The following is a 26,023-nucleotide window of genomic DNA, read 5'->3' as shown; positions in this document are numbered from 1 at the left end:
CTGCATCCCCATTGGTGACAGTGCACTCTCTGGAATCACCGGGGTGCATCCCCAGTGGTGCCAGTGCCCTCTCTGGAGTCACTGCAGTGTATCCCCAGTGGTGCCAGTGCACTCTCTGGACTCACTGAACTGTATCCCCAGTGGTGCCAGAGCACTCTCTGGACTCACTGCATTGCATCCCCAGTGGTGCCAATGCACTCTCTGGACTCACTGCACTGCATCCCCAGTGGTGCCAGTGCACTCTCTGGACTCACTGCATTACATCCCCACTGGTGCCAGTGCACTCTCTGGACTCACTGCAGTGCATCACCAGTGGTGCCAGTGCACTCTCTGTAATCACTGCAGTACATCCCCTGTGGTGCCATTGCACTCTCTGGAGTCCCTGCACTGCATCCCCAGTGGTGCCAGTGCACTCTCTGGAGTCACTGTACTGCATCCCCAGTGGAGCCAGTGCACTCTCTGGACTAACTGCATTGCATCCCCAGTGGTGCCAGTGCACTCTCTGGACTCACTGCACTGCATCACCATTGGTGAGAGGGCACTCTCCGGACTCACTTAAGTGCATCCCCAGTGGTGCCACTGCACTCTTTCGAGTCACTGCACTGCATCCCCATTAGTGCCAGTGCATTCTCTGGACTCACTGCACTGCATCCCCAGTGGTGCCAGTGCACTCTCTGGACTCACTGCACTGCATCCCCAGTGGTGCCAGTGGACTCTCTGGAGTCACTGCAGTGCATCCCCTGTTGTGCCAGTGCACTCTCTGGACTCACTGCACTGCATCCCCAGTGGTGCCAGTACACTCTCTGGACTCACTGCAGTGCATCCCCAGTGGTGCCAGTGCACTCTCTGGACTCACTGCAGTGCATCCCCAGTGGTGCCAGTGCACTCTCTGGACTCACTGCACTGCATCACCAGTGGTGGCAGTGCACTCTCTGGACTCACTGCAGTGCATCCCCAGTGTGCCAGTGCACTCTCTGGACTCACTGCACTGCAACCACAGTGGTGACAGTACACTCTCTGTAGTCACTGCGCTGCATCCCCAGTGGTGACAGTGCACTCTCTGGACTCACTGCACTGCATCCCCAGTGGTGCCAGTGCACTCTCTGGAGTCACTTCACTGCATCCCTAGTGGTGCCAGTGCACTCTCTGGACTCACTGCACTGCATCCCCAGTGGTGCCAGTGTAGTCTCTGGACTCACTGCAGTGCATCCCCAGTGGTGAAAGTGAAATCTCTGGCCTCACTGCAGTGCAGCTCAGTGGTGCCGGTGCACTCTCTGGACTCACTGCACTGCATCCCCAGTGGTGCCTGTGCAGTCTCTGGAGTCACTGCACTGCATCCCCAGTGGTGCCAGTGCACTCTCTGGACTCACTGCAGTGAATCTCCAGTGGTGCCAGGGCACTCTCTGGACCCACTGCAGGGAATTCCCTGTGGTGCCAGTGCACTCTCTGGACTCACTGCGCTGCATTCCCAGTGGTGCCAGTGCACTCTCTGGACTCACTGCAGTGCATCCCCAGTGGTGCCAGTGCACTCTTTGGACTCACTACCGTGCATCCCCACTGGTGCCAGTGCACTCTCTGTACTCACGGCACTGCATCCCCAGTGGTGCCAGTGCACTCTCTAGAGTCACTGCATTGCATCCCCAGTGGTGCCAGTGCACTCTCTGGACTCACTGCACTGCATCCCCAGTGGTGCCAGTGCAATTACTGGACTCACTGCAGTGCAGCTCAGTGGTGCCAGAGCACTCTCTGGACTCACTGCACTGCATCCCCAGTGGTGCCAGTGCACTCTCTGGACTCACTGCACTGCATCCCCAGTGGTGCCAGTGCACTCTCTGGACTCACTGCAGTGTATCCCCATTGGAGCCGGTGCACTCTCTGGACTCACTGCACTAAAACCCCAGTGGTGCCAGTGCAGTCTCTGGACTCACTGCACTGCATCCCCAGTGGTGCCAGTGCACTCTCAGGACTCACTGCACTGCATCCCCAGTGGTGCCAGTGCACTCTCTGGACTCACTGCACTGCATCCCCAGTGGTGCCAGGGCACTCTTTCGAATCACTGCACTGCATCCCCATTAGTGCCAGTGCACTCTCTGGACTCACTGCAGTGCATCCCCAGTAGTGCCAGTGCACTCTCTGGACTCACTGCACAGCATCCCCAGTGGTGCCAGTGCACTCTCTGCACTCACTGCACTGCATCCCCAGTGGTGCTAGTGCACTCTCTGGACTCACTGCAGGGAATTCCCAGAGGTGCCAGTGCACTCTCTGGAGTCACTGCAGTGCATCCCCAGAGGTGCCAGTGCACTCTCTGGACTCACTGCAGTGCATCCCCAGTGGTGCCAGTGCACTCTCTGGACTCACTGCAGGGCATCCCCACAGGTGCCAGTGCACTCTCTGGAGTCACTGCAGTGCATTCCCAGTGGTGCCAGTGCACTCTCTGGACTCACTGCAGTGCATCCCCAGTAGTGCCAGTGCACTCTCTGGACTCACCGGGGTGCATCCCCAGTGGTGCCAGTGCACTCTCTGGACTCACTGCAGTGCATTCCCAGTGGTGACAGTGCACTCTCTGGACTCACTGCACTGCATCCCCAGTGGTGCCAGTGCACTCTCTGGAGTCACTGCCGTGCATCCCCAGTGGTGCCAGTGCACTCTATGGACTCACTGCACTGCATCCCCAGTGGTGCCAGTGCACTCTCTGGACTCACCGGGGTGCATCCCCAGTGGTGCCAGTGGACTCTCTGGATTCACCGGGGTGCATGCCCAGTGGTGCCAGGGCACTCTCTGGACTCCCTGAAGTGCATCCCCAGTGGTGCCAGTGCACTCTCTGGAGTCACTGCAGTGCATTCCCAGGGTTGCCAGTGCGCTCTCTGGACTCACTGCAGGGCATTCCCAGTGGTGCCAGTGTAGTCTCTGGACTCACTGCAGTGCATCCCCTGTGGTGCCAGTGCAATCTCTGGACTCACTGCAGTGCAGCTCAGTGGTGCCGGTGCACTCTCTGGACTCACTGCACTGCATCCCCAGTGGTGCCAGTGTAGTCTCTGGACTCACTGCACTGCATCCCCTGTGGTGCCAGTGCAATCTCTGGACTCACTGCAGTGCAGCTCAGTGGTGCCGGTGCACTCTCTGGACTCACTGCACTGCATCCCCAGTGGTGCCAGTGCACTCTCTGGACTCACTGCACTGCATCCCCAATGGTGCCAGTGCACTCTCTGGAGTCACTGCACTGTATCACCATTGGAGCCAGTGCGCTCTCTGGACTCACTAAACTCCATTCCCAGTGGTGCCAGAGAACTCTCTGGACTCACTGCAGTGCATCCCCAGTGGTGCCAGTGCACTCTCTGGACTCACTGCAGTGCATCCCCAGTGGTGCCTGTGCACTCTCTGGACTAACTGCACTGCATCCCCAGTGGTGCCAGTGCACTCTCTGCACTCACTGCACTGCATCCCCAGTGGTGCCAGTGCACTCTCTGGACTCACTGCACTGCATCCCCAGTGGTGCCAGTGCACTCTCTAGATTCACTGCACTGCATAACCATTGGTGCCAGGGCACTCTCCGGACTCACTGCAGTGCATCCGCAGTGGTGCCAGTGCACTCTTTCGAGTCACTGCACTGCATCCCCATTAGTGCCAGTGCATTCTCCGGACTCACTGCACTTCATCCCCAGTGGTGCCAGTGCACTATCTGGACTCACTGCACTGCATCCCCAGTGGTGCCAGGGCACTCTCTGGACCCACTGCAGTGCATCCCCAGTGGTGCCAGTGCACTCTCTGGACTCACTGCAGTGCAGCCCCTGAGGTGCCAGTGCACTCTCTGGACTCACTGCACTGCATCCCCACTGGTGCCAGTGCACTCTCTGGAGTCACTGCACTGCACCCCAGTGGTGCCAGTGCACTCTCTCGACTCACTGAAGTTCATCCCCAGTGGTGCCAGTGCACTCTCTGGACTCACTGCAGTGCATCCCCAGTGGTGCCAGTGCAATCTCTGGACTCACTGCAGTGCAGCTCCAGGGGTGCCAGTGCAGTCTCTGGACTCACTGCAGTGCATCCCCAGTGGTGCCAGTGCACTCTCTGGACTCACTGCACTGCATCCCCAGTGGTGCCAGTGCCCTCTCTGGAGTCACAGCATTGTATCCCCAGTGGTGCCAGTGCACAATCTGGACTCAGTGCAGTGCAACCCCACTGGTGCCAGTGTACTCTCTGGACTCACTGCACTGCATCCCCAGCGGTGCCTGTACAGTCTCTGGATTTACTGCACTGCATCCCCAGTGGTGCCAGTGCACTCTCTGGAGTCATTGCAGTGCATCCCCAGTGAAGCCAGGGAACTCTCTGGACCCACTGCAGTGCATCCAGAGTGGTGCCAGTGAACTCTCTGGACTCACTGCAGTGTATCCCCAGTGGTGCCAGTGCACTCTCTGGACTCACTGAACTGTATCCCCAGTGGTGACAGAGCACTCTCTGGACTCACTGCATTGCATCCCCAGTGGTGCCAATGCACTCTCTGGACTCAGTGCACTGCATCCCCAGTGGTGCCAGTGCACTCTCTGGACTCACTGCGGTGCATCCCCAGTGGTGCCAGTGCACTCTCTGGACTCACTGCGGTGCATCCCCAGTGGTGCCAGTGCACTCTCTGGACTCACTGCAGTGCATCTCCAGTGGTGCCAGTGCACTCTCTAGAGTCACCGGGTTGCATCCCCAGTGGTGCCAGTGCACTCTCTGGACTCACTGCACTGCATCCCCAGTGGTGCCAGTGCACTCTCTGTAGTCACTGCACTGCATCCCCAGTGGTGCCAGTGCACTCTCTGGAGTCACTGTACTGCTCAACCAGTGGAGCCAGTGCACTCTCTGGACTAACTGCATTGCATCCCCAGTGGTGCCAGTGCACTCTCTGGACTCACTGCACTGCATCACCATTGGTGAGAGGGCACTCTCCGGACTCATTTAAGTGCATCCCCAGTGGTGCCACTGCACTCTTTCGAGTCACTGCGCTGCATCCCCATTAGTGCCAGTGCATTCTCTGGACTCACTGCACTGCATCCCCAGTGGTGCCAGTGCACTCTCTGGACTCAATGCAGTGCATCCCCAGTGGTGCCAGTGCACTCTCTGTACTCAATGCACTGCATCCCCAGTGCTGACAGTGCACTCTCTGGACTCACTGCAGTGCATCCCCAGTGGTGCCAGTGCACTCTCTGGACTCACAGCACTGCATCTTCAATGGTGCCACTGAACTCTCTGGACTCACTGAACTGCATGCCCAGTGGTGCCAGTGCACTCTCTGGACTCACTGCACTGCATCCCCAGTGGTGCCAGTGGACTCTCTGGACTCACTGCACTGCATCCCCTGTGGTGCCAGTGCAATCTCTGGACTCACTGCAGTGCAGCTCAGTGGTGCCGGTGCACTCTCTGGACTCACTGCACTGCATCCCCAGTGGTGCCAGTGCACTCTCTGGACTCACTGCACTGCATCCCCAATGGTGCCAGTGCACTCTCTGGAGTCACTGCACTGTATCACCATTGGAGCCAGTGCGCTCTCTGGACTCACTAAACTCCATTCCCAGTGGTGCCAGAGAACTCTCTGGACTCACTGCAGTGCATCCCCAGTGGTGCCAGTGCACTCTCTGGACTCACTGCAGTGCATCCCCAGTGGTGCCTGTGCACTCTCTGGACTAACTGCACTGCATCCCCAGTGGTGCCAGTGCACTCTCTGCACTCACTGCACTGCATCCCCAGTGGTGCCAGTGCACTCTCTGGACTCACTGCACTGCATCCCCAGTGGTGCCAGTGCACTCTCTAGATTCACTGCACTGCATAACCATTGGTGCCAGGGCACTCTCCGGACTCACTGCAGTGCATCCGCAGTGGTGCCAGTGCACTCTTTCGAGTCACTGCACTGCATCCCCATTAGTGCCAGTGCATTCTCCGGACTCACTGCACTTCATCCCCAGTGGTGCCAGTGCACTATCTGGACTCACTGCACTGCATCCCCAGTGGTGCCAGGGCACTCTCTGGACCCACTGCAGTGCATCCCCAGTGGTGCCAGTGCACTCTCTGGACTCACTGCAGTGCAGCCCCTGAGGTGCCAGTGCACTCTCTGGACTCACTGCACTGCATCCCCACTGGTGCCAGTGCACTCTCTGGAGTCACTGCACTGCACCCCAGTGGTGCCAGTGCACTCTCTCGACTCACTGAAGTTCATCCCCAGTGGTGCCAGTGCACTCTCTGGACTCACTGCAGTGCATCCCCAGTGGTGCCAGTGCAATCTCTGGACTCACTGCAGTGCAGCTCCAGGGGTGCCAGTGCAGTCTCTGGACTCACTGCAGTGCATCCCCAGTGGTGCCAGTGCACTCTCTGGACTCACTGCACTGCATCCCCAGTGGTGCCAGTGCCCTCTCTGGAGTCACAGCATTGTATCCCCAGTGGTGCCAGTGCACAATCTGGACTCAGTGCAGTGCAACCCCACTGGTGCCAGTGTACTCTCTGGACTCACTGCACTGCATCCCCAGCGGTGCCTGTACAGTCTCTGGATTTACTGCACTGCATCCCCAGTGGTGCCAGTGCACTCTCTGGAGTCATTGCAGTGCATCCCCAGTGAAGCCAGGGAACTCTCTGGACCCACTGCAGTGCATCCAGAGTGGTGCCAGTGAACTCTCTGGACTCACTGCAGTGTATCCCCAGTGGTGCCAGTGCACTCTCTGGACTCACTGAACTGTATCCCCAGTGGTGACAGAGCACTCTCTGGACTCACTGCATTGCATCCCCAGTGGTGCCAATGCACTCTCTGGACTCAGTGCACTGCATCCCCAGTGGTGCCAGTGCACTCTCTGGACTCACTGCGGTGCATCCCCAGTGGTGCCAGTGCACTCTCTGGACTCACTGCGGTGCATCCCCAGTGGTGCCAGTGCACTCTCTGGACTCACTGCAGTGCATCTCCAGTGGTGCCAGTGCACTCTCTAGAGTCACCGGGTTGCATCCCCAGTGGTGCCAGTGCACTCTCTGGACTCACTGCACTGCATCCCCAGTGGTGCCAGTGCACTCTCTGTAGTCACTGCACTGCATCCCCAGTGGTGCCAGTGCACTCTCTGGAGTCACTGTACTGCTCAACCAGTGGAGCCAGTGCACTCTCTGGACTAACTGCATTGCATCCCCAGTGGTGCCAGTGCACTCTCTGGACTCACTGCACTGCATCACCATTGGTGAGAGGGCACTCTCCGGACTCATTTAAGTGCATCCCCAGTGGTGCCACTGCACTCTTTCGAGTCACTGCGCTGCATCCCCATTAGTGCCAGTGCATTCTCTGGACTCACTGCACTGCATCCCCAGTGGTGCCAGTGCACTCTCTGGACTCAATGCAGTGCATCCCCAGTGGTGCCAGTGCACTCTCTGTACTCAATGCACTGCATCCCCAGTGCTGACAGTGCACTCTCTGGACTCACTGCAGTGCATCCCCAGTGGTGCCAGTGCACTCTCTGGACTCACAGCACTGCATCTTCAATGGTGCCACTGAACTCTCTGGACTCACTGAACTGCATGCCCAGTGGTGCCAGTGCACTCTCTGGACTCACTGCACTGCATCCCCAGTGGTGCCAGTGGACTCTCTGGAGTCACTGCAGTGCATCCCCTGTTGTGCCAGTGCACTCTCTGGACTCACTGCACTGCATCCCCAGTGGTGCCTGTGCACTCTCTGGACTCACTGCACTGCATCCCCAGTGGTGGCAGTGCACTCTCTGGACTCACTGCAGTGCATCCCCAGTGTGCCAGTGCACTCTCTGGACTCACTGCACTGCATCCCCAGTGGTGACAGTGGCTCTCTGGACTCACTGCACTGCATTCCCAGTGGTGCCAGTGCAGTCTCTGGACTCACTGCAGTGCATCCCCTGTGGTGCCATTGCACTCTCTGTAATCACTGCAGTGCATCCCCTGTGGTGCCATTGCACTCTCTGGAGTCCCTGCACTGCATCCCCAGTGGTGCCAGTGCACTCTCTGGAGTCACTGTACTGCATCCCCAGTGGAGCCAGTGCACTCTCTGGACTAACTGCATTGCATCCCCAGTGGTGCCAGTGCACTCTCTGGACTCACTGCACTGCATCACCATTGGTGAGAGGGCACTCTCCGGACTCACTTAAGTGCATCCCCAGTGGTGCCACTGCACTCTTTCGAGTCACTGCACTGCATCCCCATTAGTGACAGTGCATTCTCTGGACTCACTGCACTGCATCCCCAGTGGTGCCAGTGCACTCTCTGGACTCACTGCACTGCATCCCCAGTGGTGCCAGTGGACTCTCTGGAGTCACTGCAGTGCATCCCCTGTTGTGCCAGTGCACTCTCTGGACTCACTGCACTGCATCCCCAGTGGTGCCAGTACACTCTCTGGACTCACTGCAGTGCATCCCCAGTGGTGCCAGTGCACTCTCTGGACTCACTGCAGTGCATCCCCAGTGGTGCCAGTGCACTCTCTGGACTCACTGCACTGCATCACCAGTGGTGGCAGTGCACTCTCTGGACTCACTGCAGTGCATCCCCAGTGGTGCCAGTGCACTCTCTCGACTCACTGAAGTTCATCCCCAGTGGTGCCAGTGCACTCTCTGGACTCACTGCACTGCATCCCCAGTGGTGCCAGTGCAATCTCTGGACTCACAGCACTGCATCTTCAGTGGTGCCACTGAACTCTCTGGACTCACTGAACTGCATCCCCAGTGGTGCCAGTGCACTCTCTGGACTCACTGCACTGCATCCCCAGTGGTGCCAGTGGACTCTCTGGAGTCACTGCAGTGCATCCCCATTAGTGCCAGTGCACTCTCTGGACTCACTGCACTGCATCCCCAGTGGTGCCTGTGCACTCTCTGGACTCACAGCACTGCATCCCCAGTGGTGGCAGTGCACTCTCTGGACTCACTGCAGTGCATCCCCAGTGTGCCAGTGCACTCTCTGGACTCACTGCACTGCATCCCCAGTGGTGACAGTGGCTCTCTGGACTCACTGCACTGCATCCCCAGTGGTGCCAGTGCAGTCTCTGGACTCACTGCAGTGCATCCCCAGTGGTGCCAGTGCACTCTCTGGACTCACTGCACTGCATCCCCATTGGTGCCAGTGCACTCTCTGGACTCACCGGGGTGCATCCCCAGTGGTGCCAGTGCCCTCTCTGGAGTCACTGCAGTGTATCCCCAGTGGTGCCAGTGCACTCTCTGGACACACTGCAGTGCATCTCCAGTGGTGCCAGAGCACTCTCTGGACTCACTGCATTGCATCCCCAGTGGTGCCAATGCACTCTCTGGACTCACTGCACTGCTTCCCCAGTGGTGCCAGTGCACTCTCTGGACTCACTGCAGTGCATCCCCAGTGGTGCCAGTGCACTCTCTGGACTCACTGCATTACATCCCCACCTTGCCAGTGCACTCTCTGGACTCACTGCAGTGCATCCCCAGTGGTGCCATTGCACTCTCTGTAATCACTGCAGTGCATCCCCTGTGGTGCCATTGCACTCTCTGGAGTCCCTGCACTGCATCCCCAGTGGTGCCAGTGCACTCTCTGGAGTCACTGTACTGCATCCCCAGTGGAGCCAGTGCACTCTCTGGACTAACTGCATTGCATCCCCAGTGGTGCCAGTGCACTCTCTGGACTCACTGCACTGCATCACCATTGGTGAGAGGGCACTCTCCGGACTCACTTAAGTGCATCCCCAGTGGTGCCACTGCACTCTTTCGAGTCACTGCACTGCATCCCCATTAGTGCCAGTGCATTCTCTGGACTCACTGCACTGCATCCCCAGTGGTGCCAGTGCACTCTCTGGACTCACTGCACTGCATCCCCAGTGGTGCCAGTGGACTCTCTGGAGTCACTGCAGTGCATCCCCTGTTGTGCCAGTGCACTCTCTGGACTCACTGCACTGCATCCCCAGTGGTGCCAGTACACTCTCTGGACTCACTGCAGTGCATCCCCAGTGGTGCCAGTGCACTCTCTGGACTCACTGCGCTGCATCCCCAGTGGTGCCAGTGCACTCTCTGGACTCACTGCACTGCATCACCAGTGGTGGCAGTGCACTCTCTGGACTCACTGCAGTGCATCCCCAGTGGTGCCAGTGCACTCTCTCGACTCACTGAAGTTCATCCCCAGTGGTGCCAGTGCACTCTCTGGACTCACTGCAGTGCATCCCCAGTGGTGCCAGTGCAATCTCTGGACTCACTGCAGTGCAGCTCCAGGGGTGCCAGTGCAGTCTCTGGACTCACTGCAGTGCATCCCCAGTGGTGCCAGTGCACTCTCTGGACTCACTGCACTGCATCCCCAGTGGTGCCAGTGCCCTCTCTGGAGTCACTGCAGTGTATCCCCAGTGGTGCCAGTGCACAATCTGGACTCACTGCAGTGCAACCCCACTGGTGCCAGTGTACTCTCTGGACTCACTGCACTGCATCCCCAGCGGTGCCTGTACAGTCTCTGGATTTACTGCACTGCATCCCCAGTGGTGCCAGTGCACTCTCTGGAGTCATTGCAGTGCATCCCCAGTGAAGCCAGGGCACTCTCTGGACCCACTGCAGTGCATCCAGAGTGGTGCCAGTGCACTCTCTGGACTCACTGCAGTGTATCCCCAGTGGTGCCAGTGCACTCTCTGGACTCACTGAACTGTATCCCCAGTGGTGACAGAGCACTCTCTGGACTCACTGCATTGCATCCCCAGTGGTGCCAATGCACTCTCTGGACTCAGTGCACTGCATCCCCAGTGGTGCCAGTGCACTCTCTGGACTCACTGCGGTGCATCCCCAGTGGTGCCAGTGCACTCTCTGGACTCACTGCGGTGCATCACCAGTGGTGCCAGTGCACTCTCTGGACTCACTGCAGTGCATCTCCAGTGGTGCCAGTGCACTCTCTAGAGTCACCGGGTTGCATCCCCAGTGGTGCCAGTGCACTCTCTGGACTCACTGCACTGCATCCCCAGTGGTGCCAGTGCACTCTCTGTAGTCACTGCACTGCATCCCCATTGGTGTCAGTGCACTCTCTGGAGTCACTGTACTGCATCACCAGTGGAGCCAGTGAACTCTCTGGACTCACTGCACTTCATCCCCAGTGCTGACAGTGCACTCTCTGGACTCACTGCATTGCATCCCCAGTGGTGCCAGTGCACTCTCTGGACTCACTGCACTGCATCACCATTGGTGAGAGGGCACTCTCCGGACTCACTTAAGTGCATCCCCAGTGGTGCCACTGCACTCTTTCGAGTCACTGCACTGCATCCCCATTAGTGCCAGTGCATTCTCTGGACTCACTGCACTGCATCCCCAGTGGTGCCAGTGCACTCTCTGGACTCAATGCAGTGCATCCCCAGTGGTGCCAGTGCACTCTCTGTACTCAATGCACTGCATCCCCAGTGCTGACAGTGCACTCTCTGGACTCACTGCAGTGCATCCCCAGTGGTGCCAGTGCACTCTCTGGACTCACAGCACTGCATCTTCAATGGTGCCACTGAACTCTCTGGACTCACTGCACTGCATCCCCAGTGGTGCCAGTGCACTCTCTGGAGTCACTGCCGTGCATCCCCAGTGGTGCCAGTGCACTCTCTGGACTCACTGCACTGCATCCCAAGTGGTGCCAGTACACTCCCTGGACTCACCGGGGTGCATCCCCAGTGGTGCCAGTGCACTCTCTGGATTCACCGGGGTGCATCCCCAGTGGTGCCAGTGCACTCTCTGGAGTCATTGCAGTGCATCCCCAGTGGTGCCAGTGCACTCTCTGGACTCACTGCACTTCATCCCCAGTGCTGACAGTGCACTCTCTGGACTCACTGCACTGCATCCCCAGTGGTGCCAGTGGACTCTCTGGAGTCACTGCAGTGCATCCCCTGTTGTGCCAGTGCACTCTCTGGACTCACTGCACTGCATCCCCAGTGGTGCCAGTGCACTTTCTGGAGTCACTGCAGTGCATCCCCTGTTGTGCTAGTGCACTCTCTGCACTCACTGCACTGCATCCCCAGAAGTGCCAGTGCACTCTCTGGACTCACTGCACTGCATCCCCAGTGGTTCCATTGCACTCTCTGGACTCACTGCATTGCATCCCCAGTGGTGCCAGTGCACTCTCTGGACTCAGTGCAGTGCATCCCCAGTGGAGCCAGTGCACTCTCTGGACTCGCTGCAGTGCATCCCCAGTGGTGCCAGTGCACACTCTGGACTCACTGCACTGCATCCCCAGTGGTGTCAGTGCACTCTCTGGACTCACTGCACTGCATCCCCAGTGGTGTCACTGCACTCTCTGGACTCACTGTAGTGCATTCCCAGTGGTGCCAGTGCACTCTCTGGACTCACTGCAGTATATCCCCAGTGGTGCCAGTGCACTCTCTGGACTCACTGCACTGTATCCCCACTGGTGCCAGTGGACTCTCTGGACTCACTGCACTGCATTCCCAGTGGTGCCAGTGCACTCTCTGGGCTCACTGCACTGCATCCCCAGTGGTGCCAGTGCACTCTCTGGACTCACTGCATTGCATCCCCAGTGGTGCCAGTGCACTCTCTGGACTCAGTGCAGTGCATGCCCAGTGGAGCCAGTGCACTCTCTGGACTCACTGCAGTGCATCCCCAGTGGTGACAGTGCACTCTCTGGACTCACTACACTGCATTTACAGTGGTGCCAGTGCACTCTCTGGACTCACTGCACTGCATCCCCAGTGGTGCCAGTGCACTCTCTGGACTCACTGCAGTGCATCCCTAGTGGTGCCAGTGCACTCTCTGGACTCACTGCACTGCATCCCCAGTGGTGCCAGTGCACTCTCTGGACTCACTGCAGTGCATCCCCAGTGGTGACAGTGCACTCTCTGCACTCACTGCAGTGCATCCCCAGTGGTGCCAGTGCACTCTCTGGACTCACTGGACTGCATCCCCAGTGGTGCCAGTGCACTCTCTGGACTCACTGCACTGCATCAACAGTGGTGCCAGTGCACTCTCTGGACTCACTGCACTGCATCCCCAGTGGTGCCAGTGTAGTCTCTGGACTCACAGCAGTGCATCCCCAGTGGTGCCAGTGCAATTACTGGACTCACTGCAGTGCAGCTCAGTGGTGCCAGAGCACTCTCTGGACTCACTGCACTGCATCCCCAGTGGTGCCAGTGCACTCTCTGGACTCACTGCACTGCATCCCCAGTGGTGCCAGTGCACTCTCTGGACTCACTGCAGTGTATCCCCATTGGAGCCGGTGCACTCTCTGGACTCACTGCACTAAAACCCCAGTGGTGCCAGTGCAGTCTCTGGACTCACTGCACTGCATCCCCAGTGGTGCCAGTGCACTCTGGACTCACTGCAGTGCATCCCCAGTGGTGCCAGTGCACTCTCTGGACTCACTGCACTGCATCTCCAGTGGTGCCAGGGCACTCTTTCGAATCACTGCACTGCATCCCCATTAGTGCCAGTGCACTCTCTGCACTCACTGCACTGCATCCCCAGTGGTGCTAGTGCACTCTCTGGACTCACTGCAGGGAATTCCCAGAGGTGCCAGTGCACTCTCTGGAGTCACTGCAGTGCATTCCCAGTGGTGCCAGTGCACTCTCTGGACTCACTGCAGTGCATCCCCAGTGGTGCCAGTGCGCTCTCTGGACTCACTGCACTGCATCCCCAGTGGTGCCAGTGCATTCTCTAGAGTCACTGCACTGCATCCACAGTGGTGCCAGTACACTCTCTGGACTCACTGCACTTCATCCCCAGTGGTGCCAGTGCACTATCTGGACTCACTGCACTGCATCCCCATTGGTGCCAGTGCACTCTCTGGACTCACTGCAGTGCATCCCCAGTGGTGCCAGTGCACTCTCCGGACTCACTGCACTGCATTCCCATTGGTGCCAGTGCACTCTCTGGACTCACTGCAGTGCATCCCCAGTGGTGCCAGTGCACTCTCTGGACTCACTGCAGTGCATCCCCAGTGGTGCCAGTGCACTCTCTGGACTCACTGCACTGCATCCCCAGTGGTGGCAGTGCACTCTCTGGAGTCACTGCACTGCATCCCCAGTGGTGCCAGTGCACTCTCTGGACTAACTGGGGTGCATCCAAAGTCTTGCCAGTGCACTCTCTGGAGTCACTGCAGTGCATCCCGAGTGGTGCCAGTGCACTCTCTGGACTCACCGGGGTGCATCCCCAGTGGTGCCAGTGCACTCTCTGGAGTCACTGCAGTGCATCCCCAGAGGTGCCAGTGCACTCTCTGGACTCACTGCAGTGCATCCCCAGTGGTGCCAGTGCACTCTCTGGACTCACTGCAGGGCATCCCCACAGGTGCCAGTGCACTCTCTGGAGTCACTGCAGTGCATTCCCAGTGGTGCCAGTGCACTCTCTGGACTCACTGCAGTGCATGCCCAGTAGTGCCAGTGCACTCTCTGGACTCACCGGGGTGCATCCCCAGTGGTGCCAGTGCACTCTCTGGACTCACTGCAGTGCATTCCCAGTGGTGACAGTGCACTCTCTGGACTCACTGTACTGCATCCCCGGTGGTGCCAGTGCACTCTCTGGAGTCACTGCCGTCCATCCCCAGTGGTGCCAGTGCACTCTCTGGACTCACTGCACTGCATCCCCAGTGGTGCCAGTGCACTCTCTGGACTCACCGGGGTGCATCCCCAGTGGTGCCAGTGGACTCTCTGGATTCACCGGGGTGCATGCCCAGTGGTGCCAGGGCATTCTCTGGACTCCCTGAAGTGCATCCCCAGTGGTGCCAGTGCACTCTCTGGAGTCACTGCAGTGCATTCCCAGGGTTGCCAGTGCGCTCTCTGGACTCACTGCAGGGCATTCCCAGTGGTGCCAGTGTAGTCTCTGGACTCACTGCAGTGCATCCCCTGTGGTGCCAGTGCAATCTCTGGACTCACTGCAGTGCAGCTCAGTGGTGCTGGTGCACTCTCTGGACTCACTGCACTGCATCCCCAGTGGTGCCAGTGTAGTCTCTGGACTCACTGCAGTGCATCCCCTGTGGTGCCAGTGCAATCTCTGGACTCACTGCAGTGCAGCTCAGTGGTGCCGGTGCACTCTCTGTACTCACTGCACTGCATCCCCAGTGGTGCCAGTGCACTCTCTGGACTCACTGCACTGCATCCCCAATGGTGCCAGTGCACTCTTTGGAGTCACTGCACTGTATCACCATTGGAGCCAGTGCGCTCTCTGGACTCACTAAACTCCATCCCCAGTGGTGCCAGAGAACTCTCTGGACTCACTGCAGTGCATCCCCAGTGGTGCCAGTGCACTCTCTGGACTCACTGCAGTGCATCCCCAGTGGTGGCAGTGCACTCTCTGGACTCACTGCAGTGCATCCCCAGTGTGCCAGTGCACTCTCTGGACTCACTGGACTGCATCCCCAGTGGTGACAGTGGCTCTCTGGACTCACTGCACTGCATCCCCAGTGGTGCCAGTGCAGTCTCTGGACTCACTGCAGTGCATCCCCTGTGGTGCCATTGCACTCTCTGTAATCACTGCGGTGCATCCCCTGTGGTGCCATTGCACTCTCTGGAGTCCCTGCACTGCATCCCCAGTGGTGCCAGTGCACTCTCTGGAGTCACTGTACTGCATCCCCAGTGGAGCCAGTGCACTCTCTGGACTAACTGCATTGCATCCCCAGTGGTGCCAGTGCACTCTCTGGACTCACTGCACTGCATCACCATTGGTGAGAGGGCACTCTCCGGACTCACTTAAGTGCATCCCCAGTGGTGCCACTGCACTCTTTCGAGTCACTGCACTGCATCCCCATTAGTGCCAGTGCATTCTCTGGACTCACTGCACTGCATCCCCAGTGGTGCCAGTGCACTCTCTGGACTCACTGCACTGCATCCCCAGTGGTGCCAGTGGACTCTCTGGAGTCACTGCAGTGCATCCCCTGTTGTGCCAGTGCACTCTCTGGACTCACTGCACTGCATCCCCAGTGGTGCCAGTACACTCTCTGGACTCACTGCAGTGCATCCCCAGTGGTGCCAGTGCACTCTCTGGACTCACTGCAGTGCATCCCCAGTGGTGCCAGTGCACTCTCTGGACTCACTGCACAGCATCACCAGTGGTGGCAGTGCACTCTCTGGACTCACTGCAGTGCATCCCCAGTGGTGCCAGTGCACTCTCTCGACTCACTGAAGTTCATCCCCAGTGGTGCCAGTGCACTCTCTGGACTCACTGCACTGCATCCCCAGTGGTGCCAGTGCACTCTCTGGACTCACAGCACTGCATCTTCAATGGTGCCACTGAACTCTCTGGACTCACTGAACTGCATCCCCAGTGGTGCCAGTGCACTCTCTGGACTCACTGCACTGCATCCCCAGTGGTGCCAGTGGACTCTCTGGAGTCACTGCAGTGCATCCCCTGTTGTGCCAGTGCACTCTCTGGACTCACTGCACTGCATCCCCAGTGGTGCCTGTGCACTCTCTGGACTCACAGCACTGCATCCCCAGTGGTGGCAGTGCACTCTCTGGACTCACTGCAGTGCATCCCCAGTGTGCCAGTGCACTCTCTGGACTCACTGCACTGCATCCCCAGTGGTGACAGTGGCTCTCTGGACTCACTGCACTGCATCCCCAGTGGTGCCAGTGCAGTCTCTGGACTCACTGCAGTGCATCCCCAGTGGTGCCAGTGCACTCTCTGGACTCACTGCACTGCATCCCCATTGGTGCCAGTGCACTCTCTGGACTCACCGGGGTGCATCCCCAGTGGTGCCAGTGCCCTCTCTGGAGTCACTGCAGTGTATCCCCAGTGGTGCCAGTGCACTCTCTGGACACACTGCAGTGCATCTCCAGTGGTGCCAGAGCACTCTCTGGACTCACTGCATTGCATCCCCAGTGGTGCCAATGCACTCTCTGGACTCACTGCACTGCATCCCCAGTGGTGCCAGTGCACTCTCTGGACTCACTGCAGTGCATCCCCAGTGGTGCCAGTGCACTCTCTGGACTCACTGCATTACATCCCCACCTTGCCAGTGCACTCTCTGGACTCACTGCAGTGCATCCCCAGTGGTGCCATTGCACTCTCTGTAATCACTGCAGTGCATCCCCTGTGGTGCCATTGCACTCTCTGGAGTCCCTGCACTGCATCCCCAGTGGTGCCAGTGCACTCTCTGGAGTCACTGTACTGCATCCCCAGTGGAGCCAGTGCACTCTCTGGACTAACTGCATTGCATCCCCAGTGGTGCCAGTGCACTCTCTGGACTCACTGCACTGCATCACCATTGGTGAGAGGGCACTCTCCGGACTCACTTAAGTGCATCCCCAGTGCTGCCACTGCACTCTTTCGAGTCACTGCACTGCATCCCCATTAGTGCCAGTGCATTCTCTGGACTCACTGCACTGCATCCCCAGTGGTGCCAGTGCACTCTCTGGACTCACTGCACTGCATCCCCAGTGGTGCCAGTGGACTCTCTGGAGTCACTGCAGTGCATCCCCAGTGGTGCCAGTGCACTATCTGGACTCACTGCACTTCATCCCCAGTGGTGCCAGTGCATTCTCTGGACTCACTGCACTGCATCCCCAGTGGTGCCAGTGCACTCTCTGGACTCACTGCACTTCATCCCCAGTGGTGCCAGTGCACTATCTGGACTCACTGCACTGCATCCCCAGTGGTGCCAGTGCACTCTCTGGACTCACTGCACTGCATCTCCAGTGGGGCCAGTGCACTCTCTGGACTCACTGCACTGCATCCCCAGTGGTGCCAGTGCACTCTCTGGACTCACTGCAGTGCATTCCCAGTGGTGCCAGTGCACTCTCTGTACTCACTGCAGTGCATCCCCAGTGTTGCAAGTGCACTCTCTGGACTCACTGCAGTGCATCCCCAGTGGTGCCAGTGCACTCTCTGGACTGACTGCACTGCATCCCCAGTGGTGCCAGTGCACTCTCTGGACTCACTGCAGTGCAACCCCACTGGTGCCAGTGTACTCTCTGGACTCACTGCACTGCATCCCCAGTGGTGCCTGTACAGTCTCTGGATTTACTGCACTGCATCCCCAGTGGTTCCAGTGCACTCTCTGGAGTCATTGCAGTGCATCCCCAGTGGTGCCAGGGCACTCTCTGGACCCACTGCAGTGCATCCCCAGTGGTGCCAGTGCACTCTCTGGACTCACTGCAGTGCAGCCCCTGAGGTGCCAGTGCACTCTCTGGAGTCACTGCACTGCATCCCCACTGGTGCCAGTGCACTCTCTGGAGTCACTGCACTGCACCCCAGTGGTGCCAGTGCACTCTCTCGACTCACTGAAGTTCATCCCCAGTGGTGCCAGTGCACTCTCTGGACTCACTGCACTGCATCCCCAGTGGTGCCAGTGCAATCTCTGGACTCACTGCAGTGCAGCTCCAGGGGTGCCAGTGCAGTCTCTGGACTCACTGCAGTGCATCCCCAGTGGTGCCAGTGCACTCTCTGGACTCACTGCACTGCATCCCCAGTGGTGCCAGTGCCCTCTCTGGAGTCACTGCAGTGTATCCCCAGTGGTGCCAGTGCACAATCTGGACTCACTGCAGTGCAACCCCAGTGGTGACAGTGTACTCTCTGGACTCACTGCACTGCATCCCCAGCGGTGCCTGTACAGTCTCTGGATTTACTGCACTGCATCCCCAGTGGTGCCAGTGCACTCTCTGGAGTCATTGCAGTGCATCCCCAGTGAAGCCAGGGCACTCTCTGGACCCACTGCAGTGCATCCAGAGTGGTGCCAGTGCGCTCTCTGGACTCACTGCAGTGTATCCCCAGTGGTGCCAGTGCACTCTCTGGACTCACTGAACTGTATCCCCAGTGGTGACAGAGCACTCTCTGGACTCACTGCATTGCATCCCCAGTGGTGCCAATGCACTCTCTGGACTCAGTGCACTGCATCCCCAGTGGTGCCAGTGCACTCTCTGGACTCACTGCGGTGCATCCCCAGTGGTGCCAGTGCACTCTCTGGACTCACTGCGGTGCATCCCCAGTGGTGCCAGTGCACTCTCTGGACTCACTGCAGTGCATCTCCAGTGGTGCCAGTGCACTCTCTAGAGTCACCGGGTTGCATCCCCAGTGGTGCCAGTGCACTCTCTGGACTCACTGCACTGCATCCCCAGTGGTGCCAGTGCACTCTCTGTAGTCACTGCACTGCATCCCCAGTGGTGCCAGTGCACTCTCTGGAGTCAATGTACTGCTCAACCAGTGGATCCAGTGCAATCTCTGGACTAACTGCATTGCATCCCCAGTGGTGCCAGTGCACTCTCTGGACTCACTGCACTGCATCACCATTGGTGAGAGGGCACTCTCCGGACTCATTTAAGTGCATCCCCAGTGGTGCCACTGCACTCTTTCGAGTCACTGCGCTGCATCCCCAGTGGTGCCAGTGCACTCTCTGGACTCAATGCAGTGCATCCCCAGTGGTGCCAGTGCACTCTCTGTACTCAATGCACTGCATCCCCAGTGCTGACAGTGCACTCTCTAGACTCACTGCAGTGCATCCCCAGTGGTGCCAGTGCACTCTCTGGACTCACAGCACTGCATCTTCAATGGTGCCACTGAACTCTCTGGACTCACTGAACTGCATGCTCAGTGGTGCCAGTGCACTATCTGGACTCACTGCACTGCATCCCCAGTGGTGCCAGTGCACTCTCTGGACTCACTGCACTGCATCTCCAGTGGGGCCAGTGCACTCTCTGGACTCACTGCACTGCATCCCCAGTGGTGCCAGTGCACTCTCTGGACTCACTGAACTGCATGCCCAGTGGTGCCAGTGCACTCTCTGTACTCACTGCAGTGCATCCCCAGTGTTGCAAGTGCACTCTCTGGACTCACTGCAGTGCATCCCCAGTGGTGCCAGTGCAGTCTCTGGACTCACTGCAGTGCAACCCCACTGGTGCCAGTGTACTCTCTGGACTCACTGCACTGCATCCCCAGTGGTGCCTGTACAGTCTCTGGATTTACTGCACTGCATCCCCAGTGGTTCCAGTGCACTCTCTGGAGTCATTGCAGTGCATCCCCAGTGGTGCCAGGGCACTCTCTGGACCCACTGCAGTGCATCCCCAGTGGTGCCAGTGCACTCTCTGGACTCACTGCAGTGCAGCCCCTGAGGTGCCAGTGCACTCTCTGGACTCACTGCACTGCATCCCCACTGGTGCCAGTGCACTCTCTGGAGTCACTGCACTGCACCCCAGTGGTGCCAGTGCACTCTCTCGACTCACTGAAGTTCATCCCCAGTGGTGCCAGTGCACTCTCTGGACTCACTGCAGTGCATCCCCAGTGGTGCCAGTGCAATCTCTGGACTCACTGCAGTGCAGCTCCAGGGGTGCCAGTGCAGTCTCTGGACTCACTGCAGTGCATCCCCAGTGGTGCCAGTGCACTCTCTGGACTCACTGCACTGCATCCCCAGTGGTGCCAGTGCCCTCTCTGGAGTCACTGCAGTGTATCCCCAGTGGTGCCAGTGCACAATCTGGACTCACTGCAGTGCAACCCCACTGGTGCCAGTGTACTCTCTGGACTCACTGCACTGCATCCCCAGCGGTGCCTGTACAGTCTCTGGATTTACTGCACTGCATCCCCAGTGGTGCCAGTGCACTCTCTGGAGTCATTGCAGTGCATCCCCAGTGAAGCCAGGGCACTCTCTGGACCCACTGCAGTGCATCCAGAGTGGTGCCAGTGCGCTCTCTGGACTCACTGCAGTGTATCCCCAGTGGTGCCAGTGCACTCTCTGGACTCACTGCGGTGCATCCCCAGTGGTGCCAGTGCACTCTCTGGACTCACTGCGGTGTATCCCCAGTGGTGCCAGTGCACTCTCTGGACTCACTGCAGTGCATCTCCAGTGGTGCCAGTGCACTCTCTAGAGTCACCGGGTTGCATCCCCAGTGGTGCCAGTGAACTCTCTGGACTCACTGCACTGCATCCCCAGTGGTGCCAGTGCACTCTCTGTAGTCACTGCACTGCATCCCCAGTGGTGCCAGTGCACTCTCTGGAGTCACTGTACTGCTCAACCAGTGGAGCCAGTGCACTCTCTGGACTAACTGCATTGCATCCCCAGTGGTGCCAGTGCACTCTCTGGACTCACTGCACTGCATCACCATTGGTGAGAGGGCACTCTCCGGACTCATTTAAGTGCATCCCCAGTGGTGCCACTGCACTCTTTCGAGTCACTGCGCTGCATCCCCATTAGTGCCAGTGCATTCTCTGGACTCACTGCACTGCATCCCCAGTGGTGCCAGTGCACTCTCTGGACTCAATGCAGTGCATCCCCAGTGGTGCCAGTGCACTCTCTGTACTCAATGCACTGCATCCCCAGTGCTGACAGTGCACTCTCTGGACTCACTGCAGTGCATCCCCAGTGGTGCCAGTGCACTCTCTGGACTCACAACACTGCATCTTCAATGGTGCCACTGAACTCTCTGGACTCACTGAACTGCATGCCCAGTGGTGCCAGTGCACTCTCTGGACTCACTGCACTGCATCCCCAGTGGTGCCAGTGGACTCTCTGGAGTCACTGCAGTGCATCCCCTGTTGTGCCAGTGCACTCTCTGGACTCACTGCACTGCATCCCCAGTGGTGCCTGTGCACTCTCTGGACTCACTGCACTGCATCCCCAGTGGTGGCAGTGCACTCTCTGGACTCACTGCAGTGCATCCCCAGTGTGCCAGTGCACTCTCTGGACTCACTGCACTGCATCCCCAGTGGTGACAGTGGCTCTCTGGACTCACTGCACTGCATTCCCAGTGGTGCCAGTGCAGTCTCTGGACTCACTGCAGTGCATCCCCTGTGGTGCCATTGCACTCTCTGTAATCACTGCAGTGCATCCCCTGTGGTGCCATTGCACTCTCTGGAGTCCCTGCACTGCATCCCCAGTGGTGCCAGTGCACTCTCTGGAGTCACTGTACTGCATCCCCAGTGGAGCCAGTGCACTCTCTGGACTAACTGCATTGCATCCCCAGTGGTGCCAGTGCACTCTCTGGACTCACTGCACTGCATCACCATTGGTGAGAGGGCACTCTCCGGACTCACTTAAGTGCATCCCCAGTGGTGCCACTGCACTCTTTCGAGTCACTGCACTGCATCCCCATTAGTGCCAGTGCATTCTCTGGACTCACTGCACTGCATCCCCAGTGGTGCCAGTGCACTCTCTGGACTCACTGCACTGCATCCCCAGTGGTGCCAGTGGACTCTCTGGAGTCACTGCAGTGCATCCCCTGTTGTGCCAGTGCACTCTCTGGACTCACTGCACTGCATCCCCAGTGGTGCCAGTACACTCTCTGGACTCACTGCAGTGCATCCCCAGTGGTGCCAGTGCACTCTCTGGACTCACTGCAGTGCATCCCCAGTGGTGCCAGTGCACTCTCTGGACTCACTGCACTGCATCACCAGTGGTGGCAGTGCACTCTCTGGACTCACTGCAGTGCATCCCCAGTGGTGCCAGTGCACTCTCTCGACTCACTGAAGTTCATCCCCAGTGGTGCCAGTGCACTCTCTGGACTCACTGCACTGCATCCCCAGTGGTGCCAGTGCAATCTCTGGACTCACAGCACTGCATCTTCAATGGTGCCACTGAACTCTCTGGACTCACTGAACTGCATCCCCAATGGTGCCAGTGCACTCTCTGGAGTCACTGCACTGTATCACCATTGGAGCCAGTGCGCTCTCTGGACTCACTAAACTCCATCCCCAGTGGTGCCAGAGAACTCTCTGGACACACTGCATTGCATCCCCAGTGGTGCCAGTGCACTCTCTGGACTCACTGCAGTGCATCCCCAGTGTGCCAGTGCACTCTCTGGACTCACTGCACTGCATCCCCAGTGGTGACAGTGGCTCTCTGGACTCACTGCACTGCATCCCCAGTGGTGCCAGTGCAGTCTCTGGACTCACTGCAGTGCATCCCCTGTGGTGCCATTGCACTCTCTGTAATCACTGCAGTGCATCCCCTGTGGTGCCATTGCACTCTCTGGAGTCCCTGCACTGCATCCCCAGTGGTGCCAGTGCACTCTCTGGAGTCACTGTACTGCATCCCCAGTGGAGCCAGTGCACTCTCTGGACTAACTGCATTGCATCCCCAGTGGTGCCAGTGCACTCTCTGGACTCACTGCACTGCATCACCATTGGTGAGAGGGCACTCTCCGGACTCACTTAAGTGCATCCCCAGTGGTGCCACTGCACTCTTTCGAGTCACTGCACTGCATCCCCATTAGTGCCTGTGCATTCTCTGGACTCACTGCACTGCATGAACAGTGGTGCCAGTGCACTCTCTGGACTCACTGCAGTGCATCCCCAGTGGTGCCAGTGCACTCTCTGGACTCACTGCACTGCATCACCAGTGGTGGCAGTGCACTCTCTGGACTCACTGCAGGGCATCCCCAGTGGTGCCAGTGCACTCTCTCGACTCACTGAAGTTCATCCCCAGTGGTGCCAGTGCACTCTCTGGACTCACTGCAGTGCATCCCCAGTGGTGCCAGTGCAATCTCTGGACTCACTGCAGTGCAGCTCCAGGGGTGCCAGTGCAGTCTCTGGACTCACTGCAGTGCATCCCCAGTGGTGCCAGTGCACTCTCTGGACTCACTGCACTGCATCCCCAGTGGTGCCAGTGCCCTCTCTGGAGTCACTGCAGTGTATCCCCAGTGGTGCCAGTGCACAATCTGGACTCACTGCAGTGCAACCCCACTGGTGCCAGTGTACTCTCTGGACTCACTGCACTGCATCCCCAGCGGTGCCTGTACAGTCTCTGGATTTACTGCACTGCATCCCCAGTGGTGCCAGTGCACTCTCTGGAGTCATTGCAGTGCATCCCCAGTGAAGCCAGGGCACTCTCTGGACCCACTGCAGTGCATCCAGAGTGGTGCCAGTGCACTCTCTGGACTCACTGCAGTGTATCCCCAGTGGTGCCAGTGCACTCTCTGGACTCACTGAACTGTATCCCCAGTGGTGACAGAGCACTCTCTGGACTCACTGCATTGCATCCCCAGTGGTGCCAATGCACTCTCTGGACTCAGTGCACTGCATCCCCAGTGGTGCCAGTGCACTCTCTGGACTCACTGCGGTGCATCCCCAGTGGTGCCAGTGCACTCTCTGGACTCACTGCGGTGCATCCCCAGTGGTGCCAGTGCACTCTCTGGACTCACTGCAGTGCATCTCCAGTGGTGCCAGTGCACTCTCTAGAGTCACCGGGTTGCATCCCCAGTGGTGCCAGTGCACTCTCTGGACTCACTGCACTGCATCCCCAGTGGTGCCAGTGCACTCTCTGTAGTCACTGCACTGCATCCCCATTGGTGTCAGTGCACTCTCTGGAGTCACTGTACTGCATCACCAGCGGAGCCAGTGCACTCTCTGGACTAACTGCATTGCATCCCCAGTGGTGCCAGTGCACTCTCTGGACTCACTGCACTGCATCACCATTGGTGAGAGGGCACTCTCCGGACTCATTTAAGTGCATCCCCAGTGGTGCCACTGCACTCTTACGAGTCACTGCACTGCATCCCCATTAGTGCCAGTGCATTCTCTGGACTCACTGCACTGCATCCCCAGTGGTGCCAGTGCACTCTCTGGACTCAATGCAGTGCATCCCCAGTGGTGCCAGTGCACTCTCTGTACTCAATGCACTGCATCCCCAGTGCTGACAGTGCACTCTCTGGACTCACAGCACTGCATCTTCAATGGTGCCACTGAACTCTCTGGACTCACTGAACTGCATCCCCAGTGCTGACAGTGCACTCTCTGGACTCACTGCACTGCATCCCCAGTGGTGCCAGTGGACTCTCTGGAGTCACTGCAGTGCATCCCCTGTTGTGCCAGTGCACTCTCTGGACTCACTGCACTGCATCCCCAGTGGTGCCTGTGCACTCTCTGGACTCACTGCACTGCATCCCCAGTGGTGGCAGTGCACTCTCTGGACTCACTGCAGTGCATCCCCAGTGTGCCAGTGCACTCTCTGGACTCACTGCACTGCATCCCCAGTGGTGACAGTGACTCTCTGGACTCACTGCACTGCATCCCCAGTGGTGCCAGTGCAGTCTCTGGACTCACTGCAGTGCATCCCCAGTGGTGCCAGTGCACTCTCTGGACTCACTGCACTGCATCCCCATTGGTGCCAGTGCACTCTCTGGACTCACCGGGGTGCATCCCCAGTGGTGCCAGTGCCCTCTCTGGAGTCACTGCAGTGTATCCCCAGTGGTGCCAGTGCACTCTCTGGACTCACTGCAGTGCATCTCCAGTGGTGCCAGAGCACTCTCTGGACTCACTGCATTGCATCCCCAGTGGTGCCAATGCACTCTCTGGACTCACTGCACTGCTTCCCCAGTGGTGCCAGTGCACTCTCTGGACTCACTGCAGTGCATCCCCAGTGGTGCCAGTGCACTCTCTGGACTCACTGCATTACATCCCCACTGGTGCCAGTGCACTCTCTGGACTCACTGCAGTGCATCCCCAGTGGTGCCATTGCACTCTCTGTAATCACTGCAGTGCATCCCCTGTGGTGCCATTGCACTCTCTGGAGTCCCTGCACTGCATCCCCAGTGGTGCCAGTGCACTCTCTGGAGTCACTGTACTGCATCCCCAGTGGAGCCAGTGCACTCTCTGGACTAACTGCATTGCATCCCCAGTGGTGCCAGTGCACTCTCTGGACTCACTGCACTGCATCACCATTGGTGAGAGGGCACTCTCCGGACTCACTTAAGTGCATCCCCAGTGGTGCCACTGCACTCTTTCGAGTCACTGCACTGCATCCCCATTAGTGCCAGTGCATTCTCTGGACTCACTGCACTGCATCCCCAGTGGTGCCAGTGCACTCTCTGGACTCACTGCACTGCATCCCCAGTGGTGCCAGTGGACTCTCTGGAGTCACTGCAGTGCATCCCCTGTTGTGCCAGTGCACTCTCTGGACTCACTGCACTGCATCCCCAGTGGTGCCAGTACACTCTCTGGACTCACTGCAGTGCATCCCCAGTGGTGCCAGTGCACTCTCTGGACTCACTGCAGTGCATCCCCAGTGGTGCCAGTGCACTCTCTGGACTCACTGCACTGCATCACCAGTGGTGGCAGTGCACTCTCTGGACTCACTGCAGTGCATCCCCAGTGTGCCAGTGCACTCTCTGGACTCACTGCACTGCAACCACAGTGGTGACAGTACACTCTCTGTAGTCACT

Source organism: Anser anser (genome assembly GCF_964211835.1).
Source record: "Anser anser genome assembly, chromosome: 15".
Classification (NCBI taxonomy): Eukaryota; Metazoa; Chordata; class Aves; order Anseriformes; family Anatidae; genus Anser; species Anser anser.
The sequence above is the reverse complement of the archived record's forward strand: the minus strand, read 5'-3'. Positions refer to the sequence as shown.